This window comes from Schistocerca americana, chromosome 2 (genome assembly GCF_021461395.2).
Source record: "Schistocerca americana isolate TAMUIC-IGC-003095 chromosome 2, iqSchAmer2.1, whole genome shotgun sequence".
NCBI lineage: Eukaryota > Metazoa > Arthropoda > Insecta > Orthoptera > Acrididae > Schistocerca > Schistocerca americana.
This window is the reverse complement of record NC_060120.1, coordinates 1060301955-1060326669: the sequence shown is the minus strand read 5'-3', so window position 1 is coordinate 1060326669 and position 24715 is coordinate 1060301955.

Here is a 24715-nt window from a genome sequence, read left to right as displayed (position 1 = left end):
GCGGGCCAACCATAGCGCCATCTGGTGTCCCCCTTTAAGCTAGACAAGTTTCTTTCTTTGTAGTGTCTTCGTTTGATGCTTATTTCGTGAGATATTTGGCCCGGTCACTGTCAATGGACCACCCTGCAAACATAAATCAGAAATATTAATACTTAAAAGCACTCCGCAGCAGTATCGAGGTAGATGGACAATATATGTTGCAGAACCACCGTCGATGTGCGAAAGAGCGCGTTACGTCGCAAGTGTACTGAACAGTTGTAACGATGGGCCTCTGCAGCCGACGGCCCATGCATGTGCTAATCTTAACACCACTACATTTGCAACCATGACTGAAATGGGCATGTGACCATTGACACTGGACGTTGGCGCTCCGGCATAGCGTTACATGGTCTGATGGATCCCGATACCTTCTTCATCCTGTCGGCGGAACGGAGGGGGGAGGGGTGGGGGTACCTTTGTCTTCCAGTAGAACAGTTCCTTGATGTGTGTACTATGGGACGGAAAGAAGCTGGCGGCGGCCTCCATTGTGCTGTGAGGAACATTCAAGTGGACATCCATGGGTGCAGTGGATCTCTTGCAAGGTACCATGACGGCCAAGAAGTTGCAGATCACGTACACCGCTTCATGACGATCATGTTTCCAGACACCAGTTGCATTTTTCAAAAAGATGATACGCTGCGTCACAAGGCCAGGTGTGTGGTGGAGTGGTTCGAGGAACACCTTGACAAGCTCCAGTTGATGTTCTGGCTATCCACATCACCGGATCTCAACTCAATCAAAGACATCTAGGATGTGATTGAACGTAGCGTCAGAGATAATCGCCCACGAACCATGGAATTTACAGGAACTAGGTGACTTGTGTGTAGATGTATTTCCAGATCCCTACAGCGACCTACCACGGCCTCACTCCTTCCATGCCACGACGCGTCACCGCTGTTATGCGTGCCAAAGGTGGACATACCGGCTGTTAAGTAGGTGGCCATAATGTTCTGGGTGAGCAGTGTACGTGTGGCGGTGTGAAACCCAAGCCCGCAATAGATAACGTGCAAGTACTAGTCAGGGTCGTTCATTTGGCCAAACTGAGCAAGCGTGTGTCCTTAACCGAGCCTGCCTGTATTCAGTATGTCAAAAGACGGACGTCACGCACACGTTCAAGATTCCTCCTTAGGTTTGGTATGGGAAAATGGTCTAAGATTAAATAACATTTGGACAGCAAAGATATCAGACTGTATGTTGTAGATTACTTCTTTTATCGTATTGGTCAACTGTGGCTTTCTTCCTGTGTGTACGTGTCGCCCGCGTGTATCGACGGCCGCACGCAGCTGGCACGGAACGCTGCAGGACGTCCGCCTGCCTCAGACTCTGTTCCCTGCTCAGTCCGGGATCCACCACTGCCTCCCGTCTCTGCGTCCCTCTGGCGACCGGCAGCAGAGCAGGCGGCAGTACGTAACGAGCTGTAGTGCTGTGCTGTGCTGTGCTCTGCAGCCTAACAAGACGCTGCCACGGGCGAACTCGGCGCACGCCGAGCCTTCGAGGTCCTTCCCTCTCTCTCGTCCTTAGCTACAATCCGTTTACCTTTCTTTGTTTCCGAGGCCCAGTCCTGTATTTTCGATGTCTGACTTGTTGTGTATGTACAGAAGTACGTGATGAACTGGCAAAGATTAGAGCTCTCGGGTCCTCTCTAAACGACCAGCCAAGCATTCTACGTATTTTACGTTACAGACGCGTTAATTACATCTGATGAACTACCCAACATCTTACACCTGAACAAAATAATTTTTGACAATGGGTCGCGTCATTGTAACTATTAAAGTAGCCTAATTGCTGGTGTTTCGACGGCCTTAGTATCTGAGAGGACCACAGCAAGTGGGTCGAAACGTCGGGGATTTAGCTATTTAAGTAGTTACAAAGAAGCGGCCCAGTACCCAAAATATTTTTATCCGAACTGACACCAGCCGTGGAAGTCTACGAACTTACATCTCACATCTGCTTATGATACGGCGAATTTCTAAATAAATAAATGTGATACACAGGAAGCTAAGAAACAAGGTGTAAATAACAACTGAGGACTACCGAGATCCATTTTATGTCGATGGACAATACATAAGAAGGGCCGTCCCCAGCGAACTGTGATGGCTCCAGTATTGTACACTATGTGATCAAAACTATTCGGACATCCCAAAAACATAAACATACGTTTTTCATATTAGGTGCAGTGTGCTGCCACATACTGCCAGGTACTCCATATCACCGACCTCAGTAGTCATTAGACATCGTAAAAGAGCAGAATGGGGCGCTCCGCGGAACTCACGGACTTCGAACGTGGACATGTGATTGGGTGTCACTTGTTTCATACGTCTGTGCGCGAGATTTACACATTCCTAAAAACCCCTAGGTCCACTGTTTCCGATGTTATAGTGAAGTGGAAACGTGAAGGAACACGTACAGCACGAAAGCGTTCAGGTCCATCTGACGAGACCGCCTGACAGAGACCGCCGACAGTTGAACAGGGTCGTAATGTGTAATAGGCAGACATGTATCCAGACTATCAGTATCCACTGGAAGTACTATGACAGTTAGGCGGGAGGTGAGAAAACTTGGATTTCATGGTAGAGCTGCTGCTCATAAGCCATACATTACGCCGGTAAATGTCAGACGACGCCTCGCTTGGCGTAAGGAGCGTAAACATTGGGTGAGTGCACAGTGGAGAAATGTGGCGATCCGACGGCAGGGTGTGGGAATGGCGTGAGCCTGTTGAACGTCATCTGCCAGCGTCTGTAGAGCCGACAGTAAAATTCGGAGGTGGTGATGTTATGGAGTGGTCGTGATTTTCACGAAGGGGGCTTGCAGCCCTCGTTGTTTTGCGTGGCACTATCACAGCACAGACCTACATTGATGTTTTAAGCACCTTCTTGATTCCCACTGTTGAAGAGCAGTTCGGGGATGGCGATTTGATCCTGCAATACGATCGAGCACCTGCTCATAATGCACGGCAATAGCATCCCTGTAATGGACTTGCCTGCACAGAGTTCTGATCTGAATCCTATAGAACACCTCTGCGATGTTTTGCAACGCTGACTTCGTGCCGGGCCTCACCGGCCGACATCGATACCTCTTCTCAGTGCAGCATTCCGTGAAGAGTGGGCTGCCATTCCCCAAGAAACCTTCCAGTACCTGATCGAACGTACGCCTGCGGGAGTGGAAGCTGTCAACAAGGCTTAGGATATGCCAACACCATACTGAATTCCAGCATTACCGATGAAGGGCGCCACGAACTTGTAAGTTATTTTCAGCCAGGTGTCCTGATACTTTTGATCACATAGTGTATATCAACGATGAGCCACTCACCACTGGAGCCCAGTTCTTCATTTATACAGATGACACGGCTGTTGCTGCCTCGGGTGTAGGGTGGTGATCTGGCGCGAGGGGGGGGGGGGGGGGGAGAGGAGGAGGAGGGTGGTGACATGTGTAGAAGTAGAAGCCGAGCTAATTACTGCTCTCAAGGAAACGGGTATCTCCTATGACAACAACCACTCGAAACTCGAGTAAAACTCAAATGTGTATGCGTGACATAAGCAATAAGGAGGCATGAAGAAAGCTGAACCTAACCTGGAAAGGGCGGAATCTAAATCGACGTGTCCACACCCAGTACCTAGGGCTAAAGTCTGATCGTGCCCTAACCTACAAACAACAATGTATAGACACCAGACAGAAGGTATGGGACAGGGACAGCCTTATCCACAAACTGCAAACACCACACCCTCCACACATCCAGACTTGCTCTGTGCTTCTCTGCTGCGGAATACGCAGCAGCTCTGTACATGCTAAAGTTGATGTGGCTCATCGTGAGACAGGTCGCATAGTCACAGGGTGCTTAAGACCAACCTCAGTCGACAAGATCTTTGCACTCACAGTGTAGCACTTCCGGATGTAACAAGACAACTATTAGCAAAGAATGAAAAAATAAAGCGGGATACAGATGGATCTCACGCCTGTCTAACACGACTGTAAGCCAGACAAAGCTTTGTACTTACAACAGCACCGATTCCAAGTTCAGCAGAAGCACGCCGAGCTCAGCTGTGCAGAACCGTCCCCTGGAGGACTATGGACAGCAAAAGAGAAACTACCATCAGGCTGCCATCTCCAATACGGGACCTTGAAGACTTTCAACAGTTTACCAATGGGAGTGACAAGGTGCAAGACTAATTTGTAGAAGAGGACCATCAGCGATGAATTTGGTGAATGTGAGGCAAGGCACGATTCTCAACAGTTACTGGCTGCCAGTACTCTAACTGAACCCTCTGGCATGGAAGACTTGTTTGCAGTGAAACACTGTCCCATTCTGACCAATAAACGTTGAAGTCATAAAGTTTGAAGCTCTCTGTAGTTAGTAGTATATGCCATTTTTATTATATTGTATTTTAGTGTTCTTCATAGATGAATAAATAGATGAAACCCCAGTTTTAGTAATTAATACGACATAATTAGTGCGGATGAAACAGAATTTATATACGGTAATTACAGGTATGCCAATAAAGACAGGCAGGCAGATATAAGTCATGACCTCCAGCAGAAAGCGGCATGAGACAAGTTGTAGAAGACGGAAAGAGAGATCGGTCTGGCAGAGGTGCTCATTGCCGATGAGGCTTCTTGCCAGTTCCTCTTGAGTCACTAATGTATGGATTGCAGAACTGGTTAACTGGGTTCACGATTAACTGACTTGTATATATTTGTCTGGCGTATGCGGATGACGTTGTCTTTTTCGCTAGGCCAAACGATGTTGTGAGTATGAGGCTGGAATGGATCACACGGTATGGAACTGCTGCAGGCCGGCTGGTGTTTTGAACATTGGCAGGGTTTTTCGAAATGGAGTATGGCTCCGCTGCGTTCGATGGACACGACGTTTCGGAATTACGGAGAAGGCCGTAGGTAATTATAAATGCTTCCTTCAAGTGATCCGCACGAACGTCAACAGTAACCTGCTCTGAGTTTCGGACGTGGTGCAACGCATTTTGTCAGCACTAATCTAGCGTCTAAAATGCCGTATTTTTCCCACCAATGCCGAAGGCTATGGCGAAGAAGTCTTATCTTTAAGGTTCGTTATGACAGGATGCTGTGCTGGTACTGCGAACGGCTGAAAGCAAGGGGAAACTACAGCCGTAATTTTTCCCCAAGGACATGCAGCTTTACTGGCATGGAGAGCTGCATCAAACCAGTCTCAGGACTGAAGACCACAACAACAACAACATGACAGGATGCAACCGTGGTTGACCTGAGCAACGTCCGTACTGTGATACTGCCGGCGCAATTGACATCCACGAAGGCGATCTATGGTTTCCTTCCGCAGCACAGGTCACCGAATGTGGTTGAGGGGAAGCTTCCCCACGTCGACTTACGTGCCTTTTGGCGATCGGTGTGCGCCCCATATCTTGACACGGATGTCCAGTCTGCATGGTACCTTACTGTCAATGGGAAGCAAGTGTACCGGTAAGGCCTTCACAGGATTCAGCTCGCAGCCACCCATTTGTGACACACCGACTGTGATGTTATGGACACAGACGAGCACCACGTGGTGTGCAGATCGGCGACAGTTGTCTGGTTCTTGGAGCTACAGATGTTGTCCCTAATTACCCGTATGACTCCTCATCAGATACCTACTCAACTGCTCTTCTTTCCGGACGCGGTATACTTCCCGCAAGCAAAGACGAACTCTGTGAGGTGGATTTGTGGACGCGCAGCACACTACATATTTGCTGATGGCGAGAAATTTATGTCGAGTTTTGGCAGTTCCTTAATGAACGCCACTTTGCAGCTATCCGCAATTCAAAATACAGACAATTTTTCTCCAGTTTCCTCTGCAGTTTATCCCTTAACCCATCACAGAGCTGAGATGTTCCTGTCATGAGGAGTTTATCCCCGCGTCTTCCACACATAAAACCAATATATTCACTGCAAGTGGAATGATGGAACGTTCTTCTTAGTCAGACGTCTTGCAGTGCCGTCCTCCTAGCGTGATGCGGGTTTCCTGATATTCTCGGTGGTATTAATGACAAAAATAAATAAACAAATAAAAAAGAACGGAAAGAAAAGTAAATAAATGGAAATGCCGTGTGGCTAGGGCCTCCCGTCGGGTAGACCGTTCGCTTTGTGAAAGTCTTTCGAGTTGACGCCACTTCGGCGACTTGCGTGTCGATGGGGATGAAAATGATGACGATAAGGACACTTTTTTTTCACTAGCTGCTTATATTTTATGACCCACCGTCTAATTTCTTATGGTGGGCCGTATGTTGCCACTTAGCCGCTGTGACTGGGTCCGGGGTCCGGAGTGACTGAAAGTAACACCACCCCGGCTCCCGTCCCCACTCACACCGTTGCCCGTGTCCCGCCACGTGGAGGCGGCCTCTATTTGTTTAGATCCATTTGATATCATTTTTGTGTATGTGCAGCATTAGAAAAACTTATAACTAATACAAAATCAAGTAAACAAAACGAAATAAAATATTTAGAAAGAAGGAAGGAAGAGAACTGAATAGAGAAGGGATAGGTATAATATTGCCCGTCACCTGGTTGTGGGCGGCGGCCCGGGTCTTGGAATGACCCTCAAGACGCTGGCCGTCGCTCACCATGCCTTTAACATCTACCATCCTAAAAACTAACTTAACTAGAAGAGATAAGAGTAGGTTAAAGCTAGAAACTAAGACTAAGGCCTCCATGTCCAGCCTGCCAAACTATTTACGATATGCAATAGAGAGGTAACTGATTTTGTGCTTGGCTCAAAGTTGCTAATGAAAGGTTACTTGTGGTAAAAGTAATAAAGTAATGACGCTAACGGTTTGTGTTGGGCCTACAAGGCTCCTAGTAGAGTACATCAGGCGCAAGCACCGACCGGCCCCGCCGACAACACGACCTGAACGGTGGTTTTCCTCGATCTACTATAGGTATCCGTCGGGTTGGGCTCAAAAGAGAGGAACCACAATTAAGATCCTTCCATCCAGGACGTGCGCCGCCTCTTACCAGGGGGCATAGGCCCCTTGAAGAGGTGCCTAACTTTAAGCTTCAGATCAGAAGTTATTAGTATTGAGGTATAGGCTGTGTAGGTTGGTTGTATAAACAGTTCACGCTGAGCCAATGAGACTTACAATGATACGTGATGTGGCAGTTAGCACCTTCCGGCCCCGCCAGCAACACAGCCTGAACGGTGGTTTTCCCCGATCTACCATAGGTATCCGTCGGGTTGGGCTCAAAAGAGAGGGACCACAATTAAGATCCTTCCATCTAGACTGTGCGCTGCCTCTTAACGGAAGGTGTAAGTCCCTTGAAGAGGTACCCAGCTTTAAACTCTTATTAGACATGGAGATGCTGTTAACTATTTACATATAAGATGCAATCTCTTTTTAGGATTGTGTGTGACTTGTGCACCTCTTGTCGGTTGTTCCACTCTGTTCTTTGAATTTGACTTGTTTGACACTATGGATCATCCACGCTAGACGCTTCAAAATCTGTGTTCGTGCCTGGTCTATATCTGTTTCTTCTTCATCACTCGTGGTGCTAATCATATCTGTGTCCCCCTGGGCATCGTGACGTTTTTTTGGACCGGTTTGCCTTCGGTAGGGTCTGTTGCGCAGGTATTCTATTTGTTGGATCTTCGAGATTTCGTCCTTTAGTTTGTTGAGTTCAGTCCACCTTTCCAGGTCGCGTATTATGGCATATAGTTCGTTCTGTGTGTTCAGGCGATTTATGTGTACTGTGTGCCTTATATTCGTGCGTTGTCCGCTGAAGAAGACAGTACGTTCAGGGGAACCTTCTTCCCCGCATGTGCACCTATTAATCTGCTGCAGACTCACGCGGTACAGATGTTCAGATGTGTGTGAAATCTTATGGGACTTAACTGCTAAGGTTATCAGTCCCTAAGCTTACACATTACTTAGCCTAAATTATCCTAAGGACAACACGCACCCATGCCCGAGGGAGGACTCGAACCTCCGCCGGGACCAGGCGCTCAGTCCATGACTGCAGCGCCCTAGACCGCTCGGCTAATCCCGCGCGGCACGTGGTACAGGTGCGTGGGATAAGGGCCATGTCCTGTGATGAAATGTACCATACCGCGGCTGGGATCAATATGTTTTAGTTTTAGTCTTTCCCAGATGTCAGAGAAGAAGTTGTATACACGGCGGCCCTTATCGCTGTTGGCCCACTCCCTCTGCCAGGTATCCACTCGCCATGCTCTGAGTTGGCGTGTTGTCTCAATCGGTACACCAGTGATCTGCCGAACCTGCTCTATTCTCCCCATCCTAAGCCAGTACATTGCTGCGCGGTACCTGATGGTGATATCTATGGGGAAGATTCCCATGACGACACATAGTGCGTCATTTGATGTTGTGTTGAATGCCCCTGTTAGTCGAAGTAGAACATTTCTTTGGCCTCGACGTACAGTGGTTCTGTTGGTTGAGAGATTTAACCTGTGGGCCCACGTACTGGCAGCAAATCATAGTACTGACTCGAAGAGAGCGCAATGGTATGTTCGTATCACTGACAGGGGTGGTCTGAATTGTTCCGAATTTAGCCTAGCCAGTTTGTGTAGTATCTTTTCTGCTTTGTTTGTGCATATTCGCATGTGTTCGTGGAAGTCCAATCGTTCATCAATGTATACTCCTAGATAGCGTGTGACTGCTAGTCTTTTTATGTTTTTGTCCCCGATTTTGACTATTGGGTTCCTGCGCAGGATACCCTTTACCAATGTATAAGTTCTTTTGTTTCCTGCTATCTTTAATTTATTATCTGTGCACCATTGGGTTATTGTCCTAAGTGGCCGGCCGGAGAGGTCGAGCGGTTCTAGGCGCTACAGTACGGAACCGCGCGACCGCTACGGTCGCAGGTTCGAATCCTGCCTCGGGCATGGATGTGTGTGATGTCCATAGGTTAGTTAGGTTTAAGTAGTTCTAAGTTCTAGGGGACGTATGACCTCAGCAGTTGAGTCCCATAGTGCTCAGAGCCATTTGAACCATTTGTCCTAAGTGTTCCATTGGCCCTTTCTTCTAGCTGGGCACGGTTGTTTGCTGAAACTACGACGAGTAGATCATCAGCATAAGCGACAACTCCATCTGTCAGGATGTGCTCCTATAGTAACTGTAGGAGCGGTTCTATAACTATGTCCCAGAAGATGGGGCCGCAGATCGACCCTTGTGGACAGCCTTTTGTAATTCGTTTAATCACTTTCTGGTTGTCCATTTGCCAAACGGCCGTTCTGTCTCTGCAGAGACTCCGGTACCTGCAGGTGTCTGAGCCTCTTGAACAAGGCCGGCCACCAGAGGTTGTCGAAGGCACCTCAGACGTCTATCATAATTGTAAGTGTGTATTTGGAGGGTGTGCCGTGTACTATTTGCAGTGCTCTGTTAATTGCGTCGTCTATAGATTTCCCTTCCCTGAAGCCGTATTGGTGTGGTGTCAGTCCCCGTAGTGTTCGGTGTGCTTGTAGTCTTTTGCAGAGTAGTTTTTCTTGTACTTTACCGAGTGTATTGATAAGGCAAATTGGTCTGTATGACTTGGGGTTTGAGGGGTCTTTGTCTGGAGCCTTTTTGATGATAACCGCCTTCGAGGTCTTTCACACTGCAGGGACACGGCCCAGCCTTAATGCATCGTTTAACAACGTTGTGAGAAACGGGGTGATCTGCTGTGCAATTTGTTTCAGTACCTCAGGGTGGATACCATCCGGTCCAGGCGCCTTTTTGTTTTTGAGTTCCGAGATCGCTGTCGCCACTTCTTCCTGCGCAAATGGACAGGTGACGGTTGGTGTGGTGTATACTGTGTCTACTTCGCGTCTCAGTGCTGCATGTTGTGGTGTGTCTGCGTCTGCGATGTCGTCGGGCAGGAGTTTGCTCAGCAGGAACTCCGCTGTGCGTCTCCAGCCCTTAGTCATCTCACCATCCTACTGTCGCAGCGTTCCCAGAACCAGTGGGCTCTTAATTTTCTCTGTCACGATTTTGTTTGGTTCTCCCCAAATGTTTAGTTGTGTTTGTGCTGCTACAGGGCTGTTCCAATGTTCTTTCCTGGTCTTATTCAGCTCAAGTTTATATTTGTCCTTGGCAAACCGGTAGTCGTGTAGTCGTAATTGTCTTTCTCTATCTGAAATTGCTCGTTGGTAAAGCTTACGTTTACGTTTCGAGTCTTGTTTGAGTCGTGTTAATTGTGTAGTCCAGGAATATTTTGGTGTTTTGTCTTTCTTTGTGTGGGTATGCAGGTGTTCTGTGTGTATGTGATAATATCTGTCAGAATGTGTGCTCTGTAATCAACACTGCCGGTGATATCTTGAGGTATGTGCTCATGTATTTTTTGTCTGACCCTGTCCCAGTCTGTTTTGTCAAATAATAGTCTTTTTGGTAGTGTTTCTGTGTTGACATTTGGTGTACCACTTAAGGTTAGTGTGATGATGCTGCGGTCGCTAGCAGTGATCTGGTCATGTACGGTCCAGTCTCGTACGTGGTCGATGGCGGCATTATTAACGAGGGTGATGTCTATGTTTGATGAGTGACCGTTGTGTCCGATGTGAGTCGGGTGATGTCCTTCCTTGTTGAGTACGTGTAGTCTGTTTTCTTGGATGATGTCATTTATTATTCTACCTCTGTCGTCAGTTCTGTCTGAATGCCACAGGGTTGATGTGGCATTTATGTCTGCACAGATGAGAAGTTTTTTGTTGCCAGCGTATTGCGCAACATCTCTGATGAGGTCTGCGTATGGTTTGATGCAATGACATAATTGGGCGTACAGCGACGCGATGATACACGTATCCCCCTTGTGTGTGACTTCAGCTGTAACTAGGTGCTCGGAACAGAGTTCTGTAATTTTGACTGGATGTATTTCTTTGTTTAGGATTATGACAGATGCCATGCAGCCTGTCCCCTCCGCAACTGTCATCGCACTTGGAGGAAAGATGGGGATATGCCCTTGTCTAGTGTAGGGCTCCTGTATGCACAGAATGTCACTTTTTAGTTCACGTAGGACCCGTGGGAGCTCCGAATTTACCAGTATACCTCGCATAGCATGAAGCTGTGCTATTAGCAGTTTGGGTGTTTAACGGTGTCGTAGCATTTGCTGCCAGTTTGACTGTAATCGAAGTATGTTCTCCCATGAGCCCTTACGTGATCCTTGTAAAGCTTGTCCATATGGAGTGGTTCCTCCCTGCGGGCGCACACCTGCATGAGCAGATGTAGTAGGCTGTCTGGATCTGTTGGAATATTCTCCGTTTTGAGAATCAGTCTATCGGTTTGCACTGATGTACGGAAACAAACAGATTGGCCGTACGGGTGTAGGGTGCGGATGAGCATCAGCTGTGCCGTCTCTAAGATGTCTCTTTTTTCTAGCCTACTTAATTTTACATTTATGTCTAGCTTGCCGTAACTAAAACTATCGGTGTCGATGGCGTGTGTTGGCGTCTCTGCAGCCGTGACGTGTCGTGATGGTGTAGTGGCGTTGCTGTGCACCTCTGTGGGGGGCGCTGGATTGGCTTCCTCGTTTGTTGTTGTGGGGGTTTCTTTGGGCGTCGGCATTGAGGTTGTTGGTTGGGGGCTGCGAAGGTGTTGGTATCATCAGGGGTATGCACTTTCGTATCACTAGGTTTTGAGGCAGCCTGCGACTGCCGTGATTGGTCGTCACACGCTTTCACTTTCTTGACTCTCTTAGGCTGTTTGGGTTTTTCTATGTGGTCTTAGTTTCCTAAAGGCTGTGATGATTCGTTTGTTTTTTGTGTGTGTTTCGTTTGTGCAGTCTTGATGTGTATCAGATGTGTTGGTTGTTTGTGCCTCCATTCTACATTCATTTGACGTGATTTGGTTCCCTTTTGACTGCTCGTCTACTCTATCTGTGACAGACATAACAGCTTTTGGTATGTTATGCGCACTGTCGCCTCTATTGCCAGACCCTCCGCAGACTTTTGTTGCGGTTGTTGCTGCGGCTTTTTGTGTGGCATTCGTGGTGTCTGCCGGTGCTGTGGCCTGTTCAAGGTCGGTATTACGGTTTCGAATATCATTGTTATGAACACTACAATCTCTGGCGTAAGGGCAATAATAGACGTCGTCTTCTTCCTCTGTCAGTGAGTCAGAGAGAGTTATTTTGCGTTTGATTTGATTACAGTCTGAGGTGTCTGATTTGTCCATGTTTTCCGTTTCGGCTCCAGTTGTGCTGGCTTGCGTTACGGTTGTGTTTAGCACCGTTGGGTTCAAGGTCTCACCTTGTATGAGTTTGATTGGTTTGACGCGTCCTTCGCATTTTGTAGTGTCGTATGTGCGTCGTTGTGCTGGAGTGGATGGGTGATCTTGAGTCATTAGCAACGCTGTTTTGTGCAGTTGCTTTGGTCTGTCATGTGTGGTATGGTTTTCTGGTCTGTCGGTATCAGGATTTGGGGTTATCATGTCTATTCTCAGTAGTTTTCTTCGAGTTCGTCTATCCTGTTCATAAGGGTCGTCTGGAATGTCATCCAGTACATTATTTGTCTTTTGATTAGTTTGGCGGCTTCTGGTGACATTTGTCCTGTGAGTGTTAGGTCGTCTATGTATTCAGTGACTTCATGATGGCTGTCCTCCAGGTTTGTATTGTGTATCAAGCCTGGAATGTGACCATTGTTGGGGTAGTCGTCAGGTAATAGTTTTTGCCTCTTACGTCAGAGTATTGTACGTAGATGGTTTCTGTGGCTGGTGGATGGTGACTTGTATGATCTTGTTTTTTCAAGGGTTGATTTATGGAGCATGTTGGTTGACTCAGGGGGATGTTCAGTTGCCATAGTCAGTACTGTCAATTAGTCTATAAAGCAGCTGTTTGTAGGTCTGACAGACGCCACCCCTGCTCTTATTGCAAATTCGGTTTCTGTTCCTGCACGGAATGCAATCGATGGGCTCTGATGCTCGACAGTCCGCGCGTTTGTGGCCCTTTTTACCACACCTTGAACAGGTCGTACCTGTGTCTGCGCAGGCTTTGGTTGTATGGTCAATGTCACAACAGTTGTAACACTGGCTCACTGACGTTAAGTCTTTGACAGATAGGGATTGGAAGCCTATGTACACCCTTCCTTTTTTGGTGAGGTACCAATAAATTCTGGGTGTGACTTCCAACACTTGATGGTTGTATCCCTTTCCTTTGGGCCCTGTGCGGAATCTGATTTTCACGTTTTTGTCGAATTCGTCTTGTTTGAAATCGTCACTGAGATTTTGGTCGTATAGACACTCAAGAAATTCTCTATCCGAGATAGTGTCTGTCAATCGATAGAGTTTGCCGCTTTCTGGGCCCCTCACACGCGATATTCTCAATATCTTTCGTCTTTTCTATTATTTTCCTACAGTCCTCCTGTGTTGCTGCTTCGACAATCACAGCTGTCTTCGTGTTTCTTATTGACTTAATGTGTAGGTTGTCTCGTCTTGGGTTGATGATTTTGGCAACGTTTGTTTTATTGTTTTCGTGTCTTGGTTGTTGGTAGACTTTATGAAGAGAGTGGTTGCCTGCTTGGCTTTTGCCACCTCAATGCGTTTATGTTCTTTGGGTGCGGTGGAGAGTGCCGCAGCGTATGTTAGTGTCTTGGCCTGTTGCTGTGCCTGTTCAGTAACCTTTCCTGTCAGATCCCTAATTTGGTCCCTGAGCTCTTGGTTTATTTCAGCGAGTTTTTTATTGTCTTCCTCGAGTTTGTTGGCCTGTTCTGTGAGAGACTCAATTCTAAGGTCCTTAACTGGGTCAGCTGAGTGCTGAAGTTCGCGCAGTAGATCTTTGTTCTGCTCTTGCAGCAGCTCGACCTTTGCTTCTGCTGACGTGAGTTGGAAAGCCAAAGGGAATATTTTATTCCTTATCGTATTCAGTACACTACTCGATACGTGTTTGGCCTTTAATTCCGCCCCAATGTCATTTAATAGCTCGTCAATTGCAGCGATCTTCTGGCTCGGTGACATGACGGCATATTCGTGGGCACCATACGCCATGCCTATAGGCGATACTTTGCAACTGGTGCTGCTCTGCGCTCTACTAAGCGTCCCTTTCGTGGACTTGCGTGTGGTGTTAGCACCACTTAGTTGGCGTGCTCGATCCAGGATTGCGGATCTGTGTTATTGTTCTTAAAGAGTGACCTTTATTTGGTGTGTATTGCGTGTGCGGCACCACATTGTGACACGTTAAGTCCCAAAAGCGATACGTCACAGAGCGAGGCCGAATGTGGGCTGGGTGGCTTCGACGGCGATGTCCGATCGACACCGAGCGCCGCGGTCAGCTCCGCACGTCAGCCGGCCACGTGGTTCGCGGGACCAGGTGGGGACTGTGAGCCCGCGTGAGCTGCTGACTCCCGCGGTTGGGCGCGGAAACACGAGTCGTGCTTAGCAACACCGGTTTGCTGTGGCCAGCGCAGTTTGGCCTACTTGCGAAACTCACGCGTAGTGCGTGTCAGCTGGCGCACTGCGACCTACTCTCGGGACTTTGCGTTCCGTCGCTCGGCGTATCGCATTACGTTACTCGTAAATAATTTTCCTCACTTTCGACAGTTTATGACTTTTACCTATAATATGTCTATAATTCAGAATTATGCTCGTTTCCCTTCACTGTATGGGTATTGTTCACACTGGTTTTCTTCATATTAAGCTAGTCTTTTCTGCGAGATTTGCTACCATATGTTAGTCTTCGTTTTTAGTCTAAATCCGTTATTATCAGTTTTTTTTTTAATTATTCGGGACACTTTTGGAAGCTACCCTTCACTGTTCTAACATGTTATCGTGAGTTTGGTGGATATTTACCGTTTAATTACGGAGAAAAATCCTACCATAGGTTACTTTGATGATTCGTCACACGGTAACTTTCCTTTCATATTGTTTTTAACACTTTCACAGCACTACGGTTAGTAATGTTAGTAATGTTAGTAATGTTCCTAATCGTATTAGTAGTGTTTGTGGATGTTAGTTGTAGTGAAATACCTTTGATGAGGTCCGACATGCTGTAAATGTGCCCGCGAAGTCACTAATTGCACTATTTCTCTAGTCGAAACACGAGAAAATTTTGTACGACTGCTTCACTTCACTATTATCCATTATTGATCACTGTTTTTTCGTTCACTGGCGTGATTGTTCCCAATAGAACCGACAAAAAGACCGTAGTTGCGGGAGCGCGCGCGAGACACGTCCGTACGCGCTCGTGGTTAGGACAACACAACACCACACCCAGTCCCTGAGTGGAGAAAATCTCCGACCCGGCTGTGAATCGAACCCGGGCCGTTAGGTATGACAGTCCGTCGCGCTGACCACTCAGCTACCAGGGGCAGACCCGTAAATAAATAAACTATGTTAATTGTTGTACATCTGTTCTACTTCGATACGCTTCCCTTGGTTTCTGGAGGGTGGGAACGGGACATGCGACCCCTGCCCACTTTACCCCCACACCTCCCTTTCGGCGCCGAGAAGCTTCCTTAAAAATCAAAACATTGTTAGTCCCGAGCTCGACACCTGTCATCTCTTAAATTTTGATTAATGATCAGCATTGTCAGCCGAAGACTTCCGGCATAAGAATTCAGTCTCGCTCTGCCAACCGCCTTGTCAAAGAGAGCGAAAGAGCGGACAGAATTGAGAGCACTCTCTTGCCCATGGGGTTACAAGCTGCCCCTAAAGGGGGAAAAATCTGCAATTAAGTATTAACTGTGTTTTTCTTACTTGTCACTTCTTTTTCCGTGTGTTTTTGATTTTGGGGAGCTTTAATTTTCCAGTACTAGTAATAGTGTTCCATAGATTTCGTGTTTGTTTTGAATACAGTCCAGAGACAGTTAGTGCTTATTTTCATTGTTTGCAACAAGAAGTGTCTAGTAACAACAGTTTAGTCAACTATCAGCCGCCTTTAGTGAATTAGCAGTCTAGTTAAAAGTTGATTATTTAACTCTCTACAGTCAATTGTTGATTTCTTAGGATGGATAAGATATGTGACTGCTGTGTACGGACGCAGGAGGAGCTGGCCACTGTTCGCGAACACCTGAACGTGCTGATAGCCGCGGTCAAAATTCTTCAGGCTGCTACCTCGGAGTGTAGAGGCAGTGGGGAGTCTGGTGCGTCGCATGGTACACCCCAGGTGTTACATGCTTCACCCACGGTCCCTGCTGTCGAGACATCTTCGCAGGTACCTGGCAAGGTTGGGCCACCCTCTCCCCAAGGGGAGTGGCGGGTTCAAAGGCGTTCGCGTCGCACGTGGCGGAGGGTGAATGTGGAGGCTGGCCGTGTGGCCTCGCCCGCTCTGCCTGTGAGTGGACATCTGGCTGCTCCTTCAGCTAGGTCCGAGCAGGCACACAGGGGGAAGGGGTTTGTTAGTGATTGGGAGCTCCAATGTTAGACGGGTGATAGATCCCCTTAGGGAAATAGCGGAAAGTTCTGGGAAGAAGGCGAGTGTTCACTCTGTCTGCTTGCCGGTGGGCGGTGGGTCTCAACCGAGATGTGGAGGAGGTCCTGCCGGCGGCGATAAAGAGCACTGGGTGCACCCTACTGCGAATTGTTGCTCATGTCGGCACCAATGACTCCTGCCAACTGAGTTCAGAGGTCATCCTCAGTTCATACAGGAAGTTGGCGGACTTGGTGAAGGCGGAAAGCCTTGCGTGGAATCTGAGCTAACTATTTGCAATGTCGTTCCCAGAACCGATCGCGGTCCTCTGTTTTGGAGCCGAGTGGAAGGATTAAACCAGAGGCTCAGACGATTCTGCGGAGATCTGGAGTTCAAATTTCTCGACCTCTGCTATCGGGTGGAGAAATGTAGAGTCCCCTCGAATAGGTCAGGCGTGCACTACACGCAGGAAGCGGCTACATGGGTAGCGGAGTATGTGTGGAGTGCACATGTGGGTGTTTTAAGTTAGAGAATTCCCTCCAAACAAGATGCCTCCTGAGACGAGGCAAGGTAGCAATAGACAAAACGCAACAGGGAATGACAATATTAATGTGGTAATAGTAAACTGCAGAAGTGTCTATAGAAAGGTCCCAGAACTGCTCTCATTAACAAACTGTCACAATGCCCACATAGTAGTAGGGACGGAAAGTTATACGCCCCCTGGCTCAGCAGCTGTTGCGGCAGATCACCTGAAGGAAAATTTGGAAAATATTTCGATTTCCCGACCATGTTATAGTTTTGGGTGGAGATTTTAATTTACCAGATATAGACTGGGAGACTCAAATGCTTGTAACTGGTGGCAGGGGACAAAGAATCCAGTGAAATTGTTTTAAGTGCATTATCTGAAAATTACCTTGAGCAGTTAAACAGAACATGGAATCAGCGATCATAAATCGGTTACAGCATCGGTAATTTCAGCTGTAAATATAAATATTAAAAAAGGTAGGAAGAGTTTTCTGTTTAGCGAAAGTGACAAAAAGCAGATTTCAAAGTACTTGACGGTTCAACACAAAAGTTTTATCTCGAGTACAGATAGTGTTGAGGATCAGTGAACAAAGCTCAAAACCATCGTACAATATGCATTAGATAACTATGTGCCAAGCAATATCGTAAGAGATGAAAAACAGCCACCGTGGTACAACAACCGAGCTATAAAACTGCTACGGAAGCAAGGGGACTTCACAGCAAACAAACATAGCCAAGGCCTTGCAGACAAACAAAAATTACACGAAGCGAAGGGTAGTGTGAGGAGGGCTATGCGAGAAGATTTCAACGAATTCGAAAGTAAAGTTCTATGTACTGACTTGGCAGAAAATTCTAAGAAGTTTTGGTCTTATGTCAAAGTGGTAGGTTGGATCAAAACAAAATGTTCAGCACTCTGTGACCAAAATGGTACTGAAACAGAGGATGACAGACTAAAAGCCGAAATGCTAAATGTCTTTTTCCAAAGCTGTTTCACAGAGGAAGACAGCACTGTAGTTCCTTCTCTAGATTGTCACTTAGATGAAAAAATGGTAGATATCGAAATAGATGACAGAGGGATAGAAAAACCATTAAAAGGAAAGGCCGCTGGACCTGATGGAATACCAGTTAGATTCTACAGAGTACGCGAAGGACGTTGCCCCTCTTCTTGCAGCGGTGTACAATAGGTCTCTAGAAGAGCGAAGATTGGAAAAGGGCACAGGTCATCCCAGGATTTCAAGAAGGCGCGTCGAACAGATGTGCAGAACTATAGACCTACATCTCTAACGTCGATCAGTTGTAGAATTTTGGAACACGTATTATGTTCGAGTATAACGAATTTTCTGGAGACTAGAAATCTATTCTGTAGGAATCAGCATGGGTTTCTAAAAAGACAATAGTGTGAAACCCAGCTCGCTCTATTCGTTCACGAGACACGGGTTCCCAGGTAGATGCCGTTTTTCTTGACTTCCACAAGGCGTTTGATACAGTTCCCTACAGTCGTTTAATCAACAAAGTAAGAGCATATGGGCTATCAGACCAATTATGTGATTGGATTGAAGAGTTCCTATATGGCAGAACGCAGCATGTCATTCGCAGTGGAGAGAAGTCTTCCGAAATGAGAGTGATTTCGAGTGTGCCGCAGGGGAGCGTCGTGGGACCGTTGCTATTCACAATATATATAAATGACCTTGTGGATTACATCGGAAATTCACTGAAGCTTTTTGCGGATGATGCTGTAGTATATCGAGAAGTTGTAATAACGGAAAATTGTACTGACATGCAGGAGGATCTGCAACGAATTGACGCATGGTTCAGGGAATGGCAATTGAATCTCAATTTAGACAAGTGTAATGTGATACGAATACATAGAAAGAAAGATCCTTTATCATTTAGCTACAATACAGCAGGTAAACCACTGAAAGCAGTTAATTTCATAAATTACATGGGAGTAGGCATTAGGAGTGATTTAAAATGGAATGACAATATAAAATGAATCGTCGGTAAAGCAGATGGCAAACTAATATTCATTGGAAGAATCCTAAAGAAATGCAGTCCGAAAACAAAGGAAGTAGGTCACAGTACACTTGTTCGCCCACTGCTTGAATACTGCTCACCAGTGTCGGATCTGTACCAGATAGGGTTGATAGAAGAGATAGAGAAGATACAATGGAGAGCAGCGTGCTTCTTTACAGGATCATTTAGTAATCGCGAAAGCGTTACGGAGATGATAGATAAACTCCAGTGGAAGACTCTGCAAGAGAGACGCTCAGTAGCCCGGTACGGGCTTTTGTTGAAGTTTCGAGAACATACCTTCACCGAGGAGTCAAGCAGTATATTGCTCCCTCCTACGTATATCTCGCGTAGAGACCATGAGGATAAAATCAGAGAGATTAAAGCCCACACAGAGGCATACCGACAATCTTTCTTTCCACGAACAATACGGGACTGGAATAAAAGGAAGAAGCGATAGAAGTACTCAAGTTACCCTCCGTCACACACTGTCGGGTGCATTGCGCGGTATGGATGTAGATGTAGATGTAGATCAACGACATGAGGATGCAGAATGCAATGCAAGCCATTCCATTCAAGAAAGATAATGTGTATCCAGAGGAAATGTGTCTTGTAAATGAAGTAGTGTCATTATGATCCCTACATTGGCAAGAGATTCCGGAATACTTTCCCATTTGGATTTCCGAGAGAGGACTGCCAAAGTGGAGGCGACCATGAGAAAAGGACTGAATAACCAACGAAAGGAGAACGTTCTACGAGCCGGGGTGTGGAATGTCAAAACCTGGAATGTGGTAGGGAAACTAGAGAATCCGAAAAGGGAAATGCAAAGGCTCAGTCTAGATATATTAGGGGTCAGTGAAGTGAACTGGAATGAAGGATTTCTGGTCAGATTAGTATTGGCCAACAGAAAATAGTATAACAGGAGTAGGAGTAGTTATGAATAGGAAGGCAGAGCAGAGAGTGTGTTACTGTGAACACTAAAAGGGTTGTTCTTATGAGAATCGACAGCAAACCAACACCAACAACGATAGTCCAGGTATACATGCCAACCTCGCAAGCTAAAGATAAGACCGAAACCGGTAATCTGTTGTCAAACAGTTTGTGAATATAGACGCAAATTAAAGGAAACCTAAAGATAAAAAGATGAAGTGTATGAGGATACATCTCCCATCACAATACGTAAGGGGAGATGAAAATCTAATAATGGGGGACTGGAATGCTGTTGTATGGGAAGAAGTAGAAGAAAACCCTACAGGAGGACGTCGGATTGAGACAAGGAATAAGAGAGGAGAAAGACTGCTTGAGTCCTATAATAGATTTCAGCTAGTAACAACATATATTCTGTTCAAGAATCGTAACAGGAGGGGGTATACTTGGAAAAGGCCGGGTGTTACAGGAATATTTCAGTTAGATTACATCATAGTGAGAGAGAGATTCCAAAATCAGATACCCAGTAGCAGACATAGACTCAGACTTAATAGTGATGAAGTTAAAAATGTTTAAGAGATTATCCAGTAAGAATCAATAAGCAAAGAAGTGGGATACGGAAGTACTATGGACTGACGTTCTCTAAAGATATAGATACAGCAATAACGAAGAGCTCAGTAGGCAGTGCCATTGATGAGGAATGGACGTTTCTGAATAGGTAAATCTCAGAAGTTGGAAAGAAAAATGTTGTTACAAAGAAGATAACTGCGAAGAAACCATGGGTAACAAAACAAGTACTACAGCTGATCGATGAAAGAAGGAAGTACAAATTCAGGGCTACAGAAATACAAGCAGCTGAGGAAAGAAATAAATAGGAAGTGCAGGGAAGCAAAGGCGAAATGGCTGCATGAAAAATTTGAAGAAATTGAAAAAGAAATGACTGTCGGATGGACTGACTCAGCATATAGGAAAGTAAAAACAACCCTCGGTGAAACTAAAAGCAAGGATGTAACATCAAGACTGCACCTTGAAATCCAATGTTAATTTCAGAGGAGAGAGAGGATACGTCGATTGAGTGGACTGTGGGCATTTATGAGGGGGAAGATTTGTGTGATGTGATAGAAGAAGAAACAGGAGACGATTAAGAATAAATAGTGGATCCAGTATTAGGATCAGAATTTAATAGGCGGAAGGGATAGACAACAGTCCTCCAGAATTTGTAAAACCATTGCTGGAAGAGGAAACCAAACGACTACTCACTTTGGTGTGTAGAATGTATGAGTCTGGTGACATACCATCTGACTTTCGGAAAATATCATCCACACAATTCCGAACACGGCAAGAGCTCACAACTGCGAGAATTACCGCACAGTCAGCTTAACATCTCGCGCATCCCAGTTGCTGATGAGAATAATATACATAAGAATACAAAAGAAAGTTGAAAATGTGTTGCAGGACGATCAGTTTGGTTTTAGGAAAGGTTAAGACACCAGAGAGGCAATTCTGAGGTTGTGGTTGATAATGGAAGCAACACTAAAGAAAAATCAAGACGCGTTAATAGGATCTGTCGAACTGAAAAAAGCATCCGAGAATGTAAAATGGTGCAAGATGTTCGAAATTCTGTGAAAAATGGGGATAAGGTATAGGGAGAGACCAGTATTACACAATATGTGCAAGAACCAAGAGGGAATACTAAGAGTGTACGACCAAGATCGAAGTGCTGGGATTAAAAAGGGTGTAAGACAGGGATGTAGTCTTTTGCTCACCACTGTTCAGTCTGTACATCGAAGAAGCAATGACGTAAATAAAAGAAAGGTTCATGAGTGGGATTAAAATTCAGAGTGAAAGGATATCAATGATACGATTCACTGATCACATTCCTATCGTGAGTGAAAGTAAAGGAGAATTAGTAGATCTTTTAAATGGAATGAACAGTCTAATGAGCCCAGAATATGGATTGAGAGTGAATCGAAGAAAGACGAAAGTAACAGAAATGAAAACTGCGAAAAACTCAGCCTCAGGATTGATGATGAGGAAGTAGATCACATTAAGGAATTCTGCTACCTAGGCAGTAAAATAACCAGTGACAGACGGAGCAAGGAGAACTTCAAAAACAGACTAGCAATGTTAGAAAGGGCATTCCTGGCCCAAAGAGGTCTACCAATATCAAATAACGGCCTTAATCTGAGGAAGAAATTTCTCAGAATGTACGTTTGGAGCACAGCATTGTATGGTAGTGAAACATGGACTGTGGGAAAACTGGAACAGAAGAGAATCGAAGCATTTGAGATGAGGTGCTGCAGATGAATGTTGAAAATTAGTTGGACTGATAAGGTAAGGAATGAGGAGGTTGTTTGCAGAATCGTAGAGGAAAGGGATATGCGGAAAACACTGACAAGGAGAAGGGACAGGAGTTGCAGAGGAAGACAGGGATTGGAATACGTCCGGCAAATAACTGAGGACGTAGGTTGCAAGTGTTACTCTGAGGTGAAGAGGTGGAAACAGGAGAGGAATTCGTGGCAGGCCGCCCAAACCAGTTAGAACACTGATGAGTAAAAAAACAAAAAAAAAAAAAAAAGACACACTTACTCTTCCCCTTTGGGAAGAGGATCTCGGTCTTGTCAACATACATGTCAGAGCGGCTATCCTCTATGTCTGCACGACAGTTAACCTGTGGACCCACCATCAGACCAATTTGTTGAGAGCCTGGCTGATAAACTTGCTCGTCTTTGCAGAGTGCCACAGATTGCAATAGTGCGTGTTTTTACTTCCGTGTCGTATCGCAAGAATTTTTTCATCAAATACAGTTGCGTCCATGCAGACTTGCCTCGTACCAGGACTCCGACAGCATGTGACATTTAACGGCTAATAATGAGAGATCACATCCGAAACATGGTGGAGAGCCGAGATACTGAGATCGCACGGCCCCTGGTGAGGCATTCCGTGCATCATGTCCTCCTCGCCACTGGGACTCGTTGTACCTGACATCCAGTTGTCGATTAGAAACACATGGTGCCACTCCAGGCACAGTCCATTAATATGGAAGATTCTCCACTTTACCTACTTGACAGGGATGAACAGCAACTGCTGAGCGAAGCTTCAGCAAAGGTGTGGCGGTTGGTACAGAAAATACTAATTCCACTTCTCGGTGCTGCTCCGCACGCTTTCATGCCGTAGACGCTTCTGTTGCCGGCTGGACCTTCTTCCCTCGCATGATGACAAACACAGTAATCTGGATCAAAGGACAATCGCTTATTTCTGCCATGAGGCAGCAAGAGCATCCTTGATTTATGGGCGTTTCTCCAAGACCGTCATACCTCTTTAACCCTTTGAATATTGTTGTGTACAGAGTTCCGCGTAGTCAGCGCGTACACCACTTTCCCACTAGAGCGCGCCCCGCTAACCACAACAGCGCAGGCGCAGCACTCGTCCGTCTCCGCTCTACGAGATGGCGCTGCCTTAAAGACGGACCAAATTCTGCTTCCGGCGATCTGCGTATTAATATGTAACGCAGCCAATGAGATTCCTGCTAACGTAGAACCTTTTCTCCTCGCGGACCACACTCGAGCAGTGATACCTGAACGCTCGAGGTATTATAACGAGTGTACAGACCTCCGATTAGTCAGTCTGCATTTATCTGCATCAGTCTGCATTAGTCTATAGTCAAGTTTCAGTCTGCACCTAATAAGATTACCATATTCCTGTACATAGCCATGAAGAGAAATGTATAGACACTTTGTCAAGTATCAAAGATATGTGAGAATACGATTAACTTACCAAGACCAAAGGAACTTCAGATTGTCAATTGTAAATACACTCCTGGAAATGGAAAAGAGAACACATTGACACCGGTGTGTCAGACCCACCATACTTGCTCCGGACACTGCAAGAGGGCTGTACAAGCAATGATCACACGCACGGCACAGAGGACACACCAGGAACCGCGGTGTTGGCCGTCGAATGGCGCTAGGTGCGCAGCATTTGTGCACCGCCGCCGTCAGTGTCAGCCAGTTTGCCGTGGCATACGGAGCTCCATCGCAGTCTTTAACACTGGTAGCATGCCGCGACAGCGTGGACGTGAACCGTATGTGCAGTTGACGGACTTTGAGCGAGGGCGTATAGTGGGCATGCGGGAGGCCGGGTGGACGTACCGCCGAATTGCTCAACACGTGGGGCGTGAGGTCTCCACAGTACATCGATGTTGTCGCCAGTGGTCGGCGGAAGGTGCACGTGCCCGTCGACCAGCGACCGGACCGCAGCGACGCACGGATGCACGCCAAGACCGTAGGATCCTACGCAGTGCCGTAGGGGACCGCACCGCCACTTGCCAGCAAATTAGGGACACTGTTGCTCCTGGGGTATCGGCGAGGACCATTCGCAACCGTCTCCATGAAGCTGGGCTACGGTCCCGCACACCGTTAGGCCGTCTTCCGCTCACGCCCCAACATCGTGCAGCCCGCCTCAGTGGTGTCGCGACAGGCGTGAATGGAGGGACGAATGGAGACGTGTCGTCTTCAGCGATGAGAGTCGCTTCTGCCTTGGTGCCAATGATGGTCGTATGCGTGTTTGGCGCCGTGCAGGTGAGCGCCACAATCAGGACTGCATACGACCGAGGCACACAGGGCCAACACCCGGCATCATGGTGTGGGGAGCGATCTCCTACACTGGCCGTACACTACTGGTGATCGTCGAGGGGACACTGAATAGTGCACGGTACATCCAAACCGTCATCGAACCCATCGTTCTACCATTCCTAGACCGGCAAGGGAACTTGCTGTTCCAACAGGACAATGCACGTCCGCATGTATCCCGTGCCACCCAACGTGCTCTAGAAGGTGTAAGTCAACTTCCCTGGCCAGCAAGATCTCCGGATCTGTCCCCCATTGAGCATGTTTGGGACTGGATGAAGCGTCGTCTCACGCGGTCTGCACGTCCAGCA